The sequence below is a fragment of the Mus pahari genome, chromosome 12, assembly GCF_900095145.1.
Source record: "Mus pahari chromosome 12, PAHARI_EIJ_v1.1, whole genome shotgun sequence".
Lineage (NCBI taxonomy): Eukaryota > Metazoa > Chordata > Mammalia > Rodentia > Muridae > Mus > Mus pahari.
This window is the reverse complement of record NC_034601.1, coordinates 39,519,948-39,528,185: the sequence shown is the minus strand read 5'-3', so window position 1 is coordinate 39,528,185 and position 8,238 is coordinate 39,519,948. Positions and strand designations below refer to the sequence as shown.

General features: G+C 39.2%; 2 pseudogenes; both read left to right on the top strand.

The window, feature by feature from the left end:
* The window catches only part of LOC110329789, a 13,696-nt pseudogene extending 12,935 nt beyond the window's left edge, over nucleotides 1-761 (top strand).
* A 1,776-nt stretch (nucleotides 762-2,537) lies between these two features.
* Nucleotides 2,538-3,658, top strand: LOC110329420 (annotated as a pseudogene).
* Nucleotides 3,659-8,238: the final 4,580 nt, after the last annotated feature.

Here is an 8,238-nt window from a genome sequence, read left to right as displayed (position 1 = left end):
AAGTGATAAAGTCAAAGTCTGGGGGAATGTTGGGACTGTTGAATTGGCTGATTCTTTTGAAGACCCTGATCCTGAAGTTATGGCAAAGGTAAAAGTGCTGTTTATATACTACCTTGCCAGTAATGTAACAGAAGAAATTTTACAAAAGTTGTTTATTTAGTTTAGGAAACTGGAACAAGTGAAGAAGCTTAAAGATTGTGATTTCAGTGAATTTTGTAGTGTGACTGTCAAGACTATGGAAGAATGAATGCTAAATACTTGGAGAGAAAAATATATTGAACTAGTTTTTGCTGAGCTACAATATCAGAAGAGAAAAGAAAAGAAGCTCAGAAGCAAGCAGCAAAGAATCAAATGTATGACAATTACTACTATTATGGATCCTCTCATATGATCTCTCCCCAACAAGAGGTCAAGAGCATGGAGGTAGAGATGGCTATGGACAGCCTCAAGGTAATTATGGATATGAAAATTATTATGATCATTATGGATGTGGTTAGAATTACTATCGAGGTGGATATGAAGAGCTATACTATGATTATGAAGAGTTTCAAGTTAGAGCTACAGGAAGGGGTCATAGAGAAACAAGGGGTGCTATTCCATCCAGAGGTTATGGGGCTTCTCCTCCCCATTGTAGAGCCAGTTATTCACAAAGGGCAGTCTTTGGATCAGCAAGAGGCATTCATGGTGCAAGAGGAGGTGGCCAAAAACAATAAGAATAAAGAGGAAAGGGGGTCAACGTCAGTCCTGACCTGCTACAATGAAGACTGATTGACTTGCTAACCTGAAGTTTGCAGTTGAGTAATGGGAAGGAAAGTGAAGCAACTTTAAATAACTTGGCATATAGCAGCATATTCTATTGCAGAAGCTCTTCCTATGAAAACGGTGGAATCAAATATGGGACATTGAACTAATACTTGTACTTTGACATGAATTTCTTCAACAATTTTCTCTGCAGTGCAAGTAGTAAACTAGAGCTACTCTACTTTCCAAAGTGTTCCAACAAAAATCCTTTGTAACTTCTCGCATGGTATCTTAATAAAGAATAAAGTTCTTCTCTTTAAAATATCTGCTCTAAGTAGATTTTCTCACCTTTTTTGAATTAAGGTTCTCAACAGTAGTATTCTGAAATAGTTTCTTGAATGTGTGCATTTAAATTTTATTTAATACAGCTAAATGTTATTATTGGTACCATTAAATTTTTATTTCTGATGACCAATGTTAATCATAACTGTCTATCTTTTTGTAGTAACCACTTTTTTTTGAGACAAGGTTTCTCTGTATAGCCCTGGCTGTCCTGGAACTCACTTTGTAGACTAGGCTGGCCTCAAACTCAGAAATCCTCCTGCCTCTGCCTCCTGAGTGCTGGGCTTAAAGGTGTCTGCCAAGTAATCACTTTTGACTGGTGTTCAGATGTAGTTTCACATGTAACCATCAGAGCCGGTTAACCAGGCATTCCAAATACTGGTTCTTTTCAGAACCTTTTTTAAAGGGTTGGTTAACTACCTCAGAAGCAGAGGATTGAACTGTCTGTACTGTACAGGAAAAATGTTTGTAGATAAAAGCATGGCTTGTTAAATATGATATGGAACAGGATTTGAGGTCCTATATATGCCCAAGCTACACCCAGCATGATAAACAGTCTCCTGATATGTGTGGATCAAGATGAAAAACTCTAGTCCTCTCTGGTGCCATGTCTGCCTATACACTGTGCATGCTTCCTACAATGATAAATGGACTAATTCTCTGAAACTGTAAGCAAGCCCAATGAAATGTTTTCATTTATAAGAGTTGCTGTGGTCGTGGTGCCCCTTCACATCAATGAAACCCTAAGACAATGCATCTTAGAAATAAGAAATGATATTTATGCTCTGTATAGCTTTGTCTTCTTTCTGTAAATTGAGACTAATTGTCCTTGGAATATGGAAGCTAAGTGAATAAATACATGTAGAACATACAGCTTCTAACATGTAGTACGTGTTCTGTAAATACTAACATTCGTATTTTTAAAGCATTGTGACGGGTGGTGTGAGATATAGAAAATTAGGGGAAAACAAAGGATTCTTCAGATAATCTTGGGAAAAAAATTGTTTTCAAGCCTGAACTGGATTAGTGTATAAGTCTTCCAGGGAAGTGCTTCACCTAATGTAAGATGGTGATTGCTACATTGGAAAATCTAGCAAGCATTACAAGAATACACATTTAATACCATGAATAACTTGAAGGTCAAGTTGGAGGCCCACATCATTCAGTAATCAGTGAAGTTCATTCCTACTGTCTCATTACTGTATTCTCTAGACCTTTGCAACAGAATACTTCTTTCTGAAGCCTGTTGCCTGTGTCTTTAGCATCCCTCTTTTCATGAGACAGAAGGGCAAGAGAGTATGACCAACAGCTACTGGTTCAAATTAAGAAATGTTAACTGGACATAGGATAGAAGTAATGATTAACAATATCCATACATCATCTTTATTAGGGAACACTATTCAAACATATTTTTACCCAAAACATATTAAAGGATAAAAATTGGGAATGAGGAGATGACTTCATTGGTAAAATATTTATCATGCAAGCATAAAGAACTGAGTTAAGATTCCCAACAACCGGTGCTGCAGTCGTTGTCGCCAAGCCCAGGTTATGCTGCTGCTGCTGATAGCCCGTTGTCCCCCATCGAGCACTAGTTACCTCAAAAGATTCAAAGTCCAAGATTACAACCCTTAAGGACCAGCTGATTGTGAATCTTCTTAAGGAAGAACAGGGCCCCCAGAACAAGATTACAGTTGTTGGGGTTGGTGGGATTGGCATGGCTTGTGCCATCAGTATCTTAACAAAGGTCTTGACAGATGTGCTTGCCCTTGTTGATGTCATAGAAGACAAACTAAAGGGCAAGATGATGGATCTCCAGCATGGCAACCTCTTCCTTAAAACACCAAAAATTGTCTCCAGCAAATGCTATTGAGTGACTGCAAACTCCAAGCTGGTTATCATCACAGTGGGGGCCTGCCAGCAAGAGGGAAAGAGCTGACTCATTCTGGTCCAGAGAAATGTGAACATCTTCAAGTTCATAATTCCGAGCATTGTACAGTACAGTCCACACTGCAAGCTACTTAGTTCTCAAATCCAGGGGATATCTTGACCTATGTGGCTTGGAAAATCAGTGGCTTTCCCAAAAGCCAAGTTATTGGAAGTCGTTGCAATATGGATTTACCTGATGAAAAAAAGGCTGGGGGTTCACCTGCTGAGCTGTCACAGCTGGGTCCTGGGAGAACATGGCGACTCCAGTGTGCCTGTGTGGAGTGGTGTGAATGTTGCCAGCATCTCCCTGAAGTCTCTGAACCCAGAACTGCGCACTGATGCAGACAAGGAGCAGTGGAAGGATGTTCACAAGCAGGTGGTGGACAGTGCCTGTGAGGTGATCAAGCTGAAAGGTTACACATCCAGGGCAATTGGCCTCTCTATGGCAGACTTGAATGAGAGCATAATGAAGAACTTTAGGAGGGTGCATCCCATTTCCACCATGATTAGGGGTCTCTACAGAATCAATGATGATGTCTTCTTCATTGTCCTATGTATCCTGGGACAAAATGAAATCTCAAATGTTGTGAAGATACATCTATTGTATGTGTCTGTAGTATACATTGCAATATTATGTGAAGTGTAAGATCTGTGTATGGATGATGGAAACAATCACTCAAGTGTCATAACAATGAAAACACCGAATAAACCTTGAACAGTGGAAAAAAAAGATTCCCAACCACCAGGTTTTAAAAAATAAATAAATTCAGTTTTGTACACTTATAATTGCAATACAGGAGAAGTAGGGATGGGGGAGCTGTAGTTTGCTGGCCAGCCCATCTATCCCAAAAGAAAGCCCCAGGTTCTGTGAGAGACCTTATATTAAAAATATAATAAAGACAGGGACAGCAGGGATTGCCAGATGGCCAGGACAATGAATGGAAATCTGCAGCTGTCAGGGGAGGGGAGGGAGGAGGTCATCTCCAGGATGAGACAGAGTCCTGGAATAAGGAGGGCACACAAAGATCAAGGGGTGTCCTTAGCTGTGACTCACAGCACTGGGGTATGAAACTTAAAGAGGCCACATCCTGTGACTAGCCAGGAACCCCAATGGAACAATAGAGACACAAACTGACCCACAAAACTTTCAACCCCAAATTTATTCTGTCTACGAGAAATTCAGGGATGTGAAGATAGAGCAGAGACTGAGGGAATGGCTGACCAACAACTGGCCCAACTTGAGATGCATCCCATGAGCAAGCACCCATCCCTGACACTCTTAGTGATACTCTGTTATGTTTGCAGACAGGAGTCTAACATGGCTGACTCTGAGAGGCTCCACCCAGCAGCTGACTCAGATAGATGAAGACTCTCACAGCCAAACAGTGAATGGAGCATAGAGACTTTTATGGATGAACAGGAGAAAGGATTGCGGCCTCTAAGGAGATGGAAACTCTACTGGAAGGCCAACCAAGTCAACTAACCTTGACCCTTGGGTCTCTCAGAGACTGAAATACCAACCGAAGAACATACATAGGCTGGACCTAGGCTTTCCCACATATATGTAGCAGGAGTGCATCTTGGTCTTCATGTGAATCCCAAACAACAGGAACAGGGATATACCAAAAGCTGTTGCCTATACATAGAATATGTTCTTCTAGCTGGGGTGCCTGGCCTGGCTTCAGTGGGAGAGGATGCATATAGCTTCACAAAGATTTGATGTGCCAAGGCGGGGGATACTCAAGGGTTCACACACTGGCTCAAAGGAGAAGGGAGGAATGAGGAGATAGATTTTGGGAGGGGTGCCAGGAGGAGAATATAAAGTGAATAAACAAAATAATAATAATAATAATAATAATAATAAATTAATTTTTTAAAACATAGTTGTATTAGTCAGGGTTCTCTAGAGTCACAGAACTTACAGATAGTCTCTATATAGTAAAGGAATTTATTGATGACTTACAGTCTGCAGTCCAAATCCCAACAATGGTTCAGTAGTAGCTGCGAATGGAAGTCCAAGGATCTAGCAGTTGCTGAGTCCCACAAGGCAAGAAGGCGAAAGAGTGAGAGCCAGACTCCCTTCTTCCAATGTCCTTATATGGTCCCCAGCAGAAGGTGTAGCCCAGATTAAAGGTGTGTGCCACCACTGTGTCTCAAGATCTCCATACCAAGATCCAGATCAGAAACTTCTATCTCCCAGTCTCCAGATTAGGTTCACTGGTGAGCCTTCCAATTCTGGATTGTAGTTCATTTCAAATATAGTCAAGTTGACAACCAGGAATAGCCACTACAATAGTGAAGAAGCAATTGTATAAGACACCAGATGTTAGCCTCTGGCCCCTTCACACATGCACATACACGTGTATGTGAGCCCACACATATATGCATAGGCACACATATGTATACAAGCACATGAATACACATACACATAAATACATAGAAATTCATAAAAATATATATCAAGCAATATTCTTTGTTGGTGTATATGAAGCAAATATTTATGGCTTTCATTGTAAACAGCCATATAAGTAAAGGATTTAATTAAGTCAAAGATCTCACTCTACTCATATACTCGGCTAATTGTTGAGTATTAAAATGTTTGCTTTTGATGTCATTTTGTGTAAAGAGGCAACAGTACCATAGGTAGAATATAAATGACTTAGTTTGGGTTATCCAAGATAAATATAGCTTAAGAGTAGAATCTTTGAGATAACCATATTTTGAGATGACTGGAGAGCTATTTGGTACAAGCTTACAGAGAAATCAGGTTTGAACTAAAACTAGGAGAGCAGTTCCATGGGGCCAGATGAAAAAAGCACATACTAGCAAGTACCAGGCCTGCCCCAAATCCATAGGGTTCTATTTCCATTTCGCACTGATACCAAAACTAAAGACATCATAAAAAAGAAAAACTATAACCCAATATTCTTGATGAAGATAGATGTCTCACAAGCTTTTCTTTAAATATACATGGCAGCATTTACAACTCTTGAGTTCTGTACATCTGTATAAGCAGGGTTGTATGGAAAATACTAGGTCTGTTGCCAGATCATGCAATAATGTTATACACTCTTGCTCCATGGTCAGAATGTCCTAAAAATGTCTGAATCTAGGTAAGTAATTCCATAGAGGACCCTGTGCAACTGCTGCCTCTGCTGTTTCCATCTTCACTGACATCAGAACTCAGTTTCTTTGGCTCTCCCATGTGAACTGAACACTAGGGGCTCTCCTGGAACATTCCAGGCCATCAGCAACAGCGTGGACAGTTGAGACACCTGTCTCATGGATTGTGTAGTTATTAGAGTCTCTGCTTCTCCTGTGTAAGAATAACCATCTAATCCTGTATGTAAATATATATATTTACATATATATATATATATATATATATATATATATATATTCCTTCAATTGGTTCTGTTCCACTAAAAAGTCCTGATTCATCAAAGATAAAGCCTAATTTTTAAAAAAATAAACTTTATGGATTTCAATTATACCTCATATCACTATTTTTAGATGTTTATAAATGAAACTGTCTTAGCTAGGATATCAGTTAGGGTTTCCATTGCTGTGGAGAGACACCATGACTAAGGCAACTCTTATAAAGGCAAATATTCAATGGAGACTAGCTTACAGTTTCAAATGTTCAGTCCTTTATCATCATGGCAGGAAGCATGGCAACATGCAGGCAGACATAGAGCTAGAGAAAAAGCTGAGAGTGCTGCATCTTGATCTAACTGCAGACAGGAGAAACTAACTCTTCCACACTGGGAAGAGTCTCAAAGACCACCCACACAACACTTCCTCCAACAAGGTCACACCTCCTAATAGAGCCACTTCCCATGGGCCAAGGATATTCAAACCACCACATATGGTTTCATTGTTGTGAAAGGATAACATGACCAAGGTAACTCTTATAAAGGCAAACATGTAGTTGGAGAGTTACAATTACAATTTCAGAGTTTGTCCATTATCAACATGAAGGAAAGCAGGGCTGAGTCTAGGCAGATGTGGTGCTGGAGGAGCTGAGAGTCCTACATCTTGATCCAAAGACAGCCAAGAGGAGACTTCCCTCTGAAGGCAGCCAGGAGGGGACTAGCATTCACAAACTAGGTGGAACATGAGCATTGCAGCCCTCAAAGCCTACTCCCACAGTGATGTACTTCCTCCAACAAAGCCACATCTACTCCTACAAGGCCACAGTTCCTAATAGTTCTACTTCCTATGGCCAAACAGTAAAACACATGAATTTATGGGGGCCAAACCTATTCAGTCCACCACAAAAACTTAGCCATTAATACATACATGTTATAAGACATAACTTTCAAAGTAGTGGGGTAGGGTGGGAGGAATAGGAAGAAGAAAAAAGAGAAATATTTTTTCCAGATGAAAAGAAAAATATTTTAATATATAAAATAATTACCTTAAATGTCTCAGTAGGAACATGTGAAGAGTGAATGGGTCTTGTTTTAATTTCTATCATTACATCAGAATGAAAATACTTTTGCAAGTATGCTTCCATACATTTGTAATCACAGCCATTGGGAGGCCAGCCTGGGCTCTACAGTGATTGAGGAACTCCGTTAGAAATCAACTCCTCATTTCAAAATAAAGAGCAAACAAAATAAGATGAATGAATCTATTTTTAATACTTTTCCTGATATAAAGGGAACAGGCTTATTTTAACAATTAAGAAAATATGTTAAAAATTACCAATATATATCTCCCCAATATTTCCCCCCAAAGGAAAATTGAAGGAAAAGTTATATCATCCCATTACCAGTCTTTTAGCATGTAAAGTACTCCAAGTTCTCCCACCTACATATATAGTTCAAAGACCATTGCTCTTTGATAAGTATATCAGAATAGAATGTTAAAAATACACAATTCATAACATCTTTCAAACTGTTGTGCATGAGATGACATCATTTTGTAGCAATACAAAGAGTCGAAAATACTGTCATTACAAATGCTTTCTCTCTATCTCTCTTGTTGACAAAGATATAAATCCAGTTCCATTAAATAATAGAGTCAATATCATAACCTTAAGACATGTCACCCAACTGGTTAATTAAAAATGGAAAGTATAAATGTGAAAGTAAGGATATAAAAAAATTAAGAATAAGAATATGAAGATAGGCGCATTCAAACACAATTGGGGAAAATGTAAACTGACAGTTTGACTGATCTATTAATAATAAAAATACATTCCAACTGACGGGACCATTA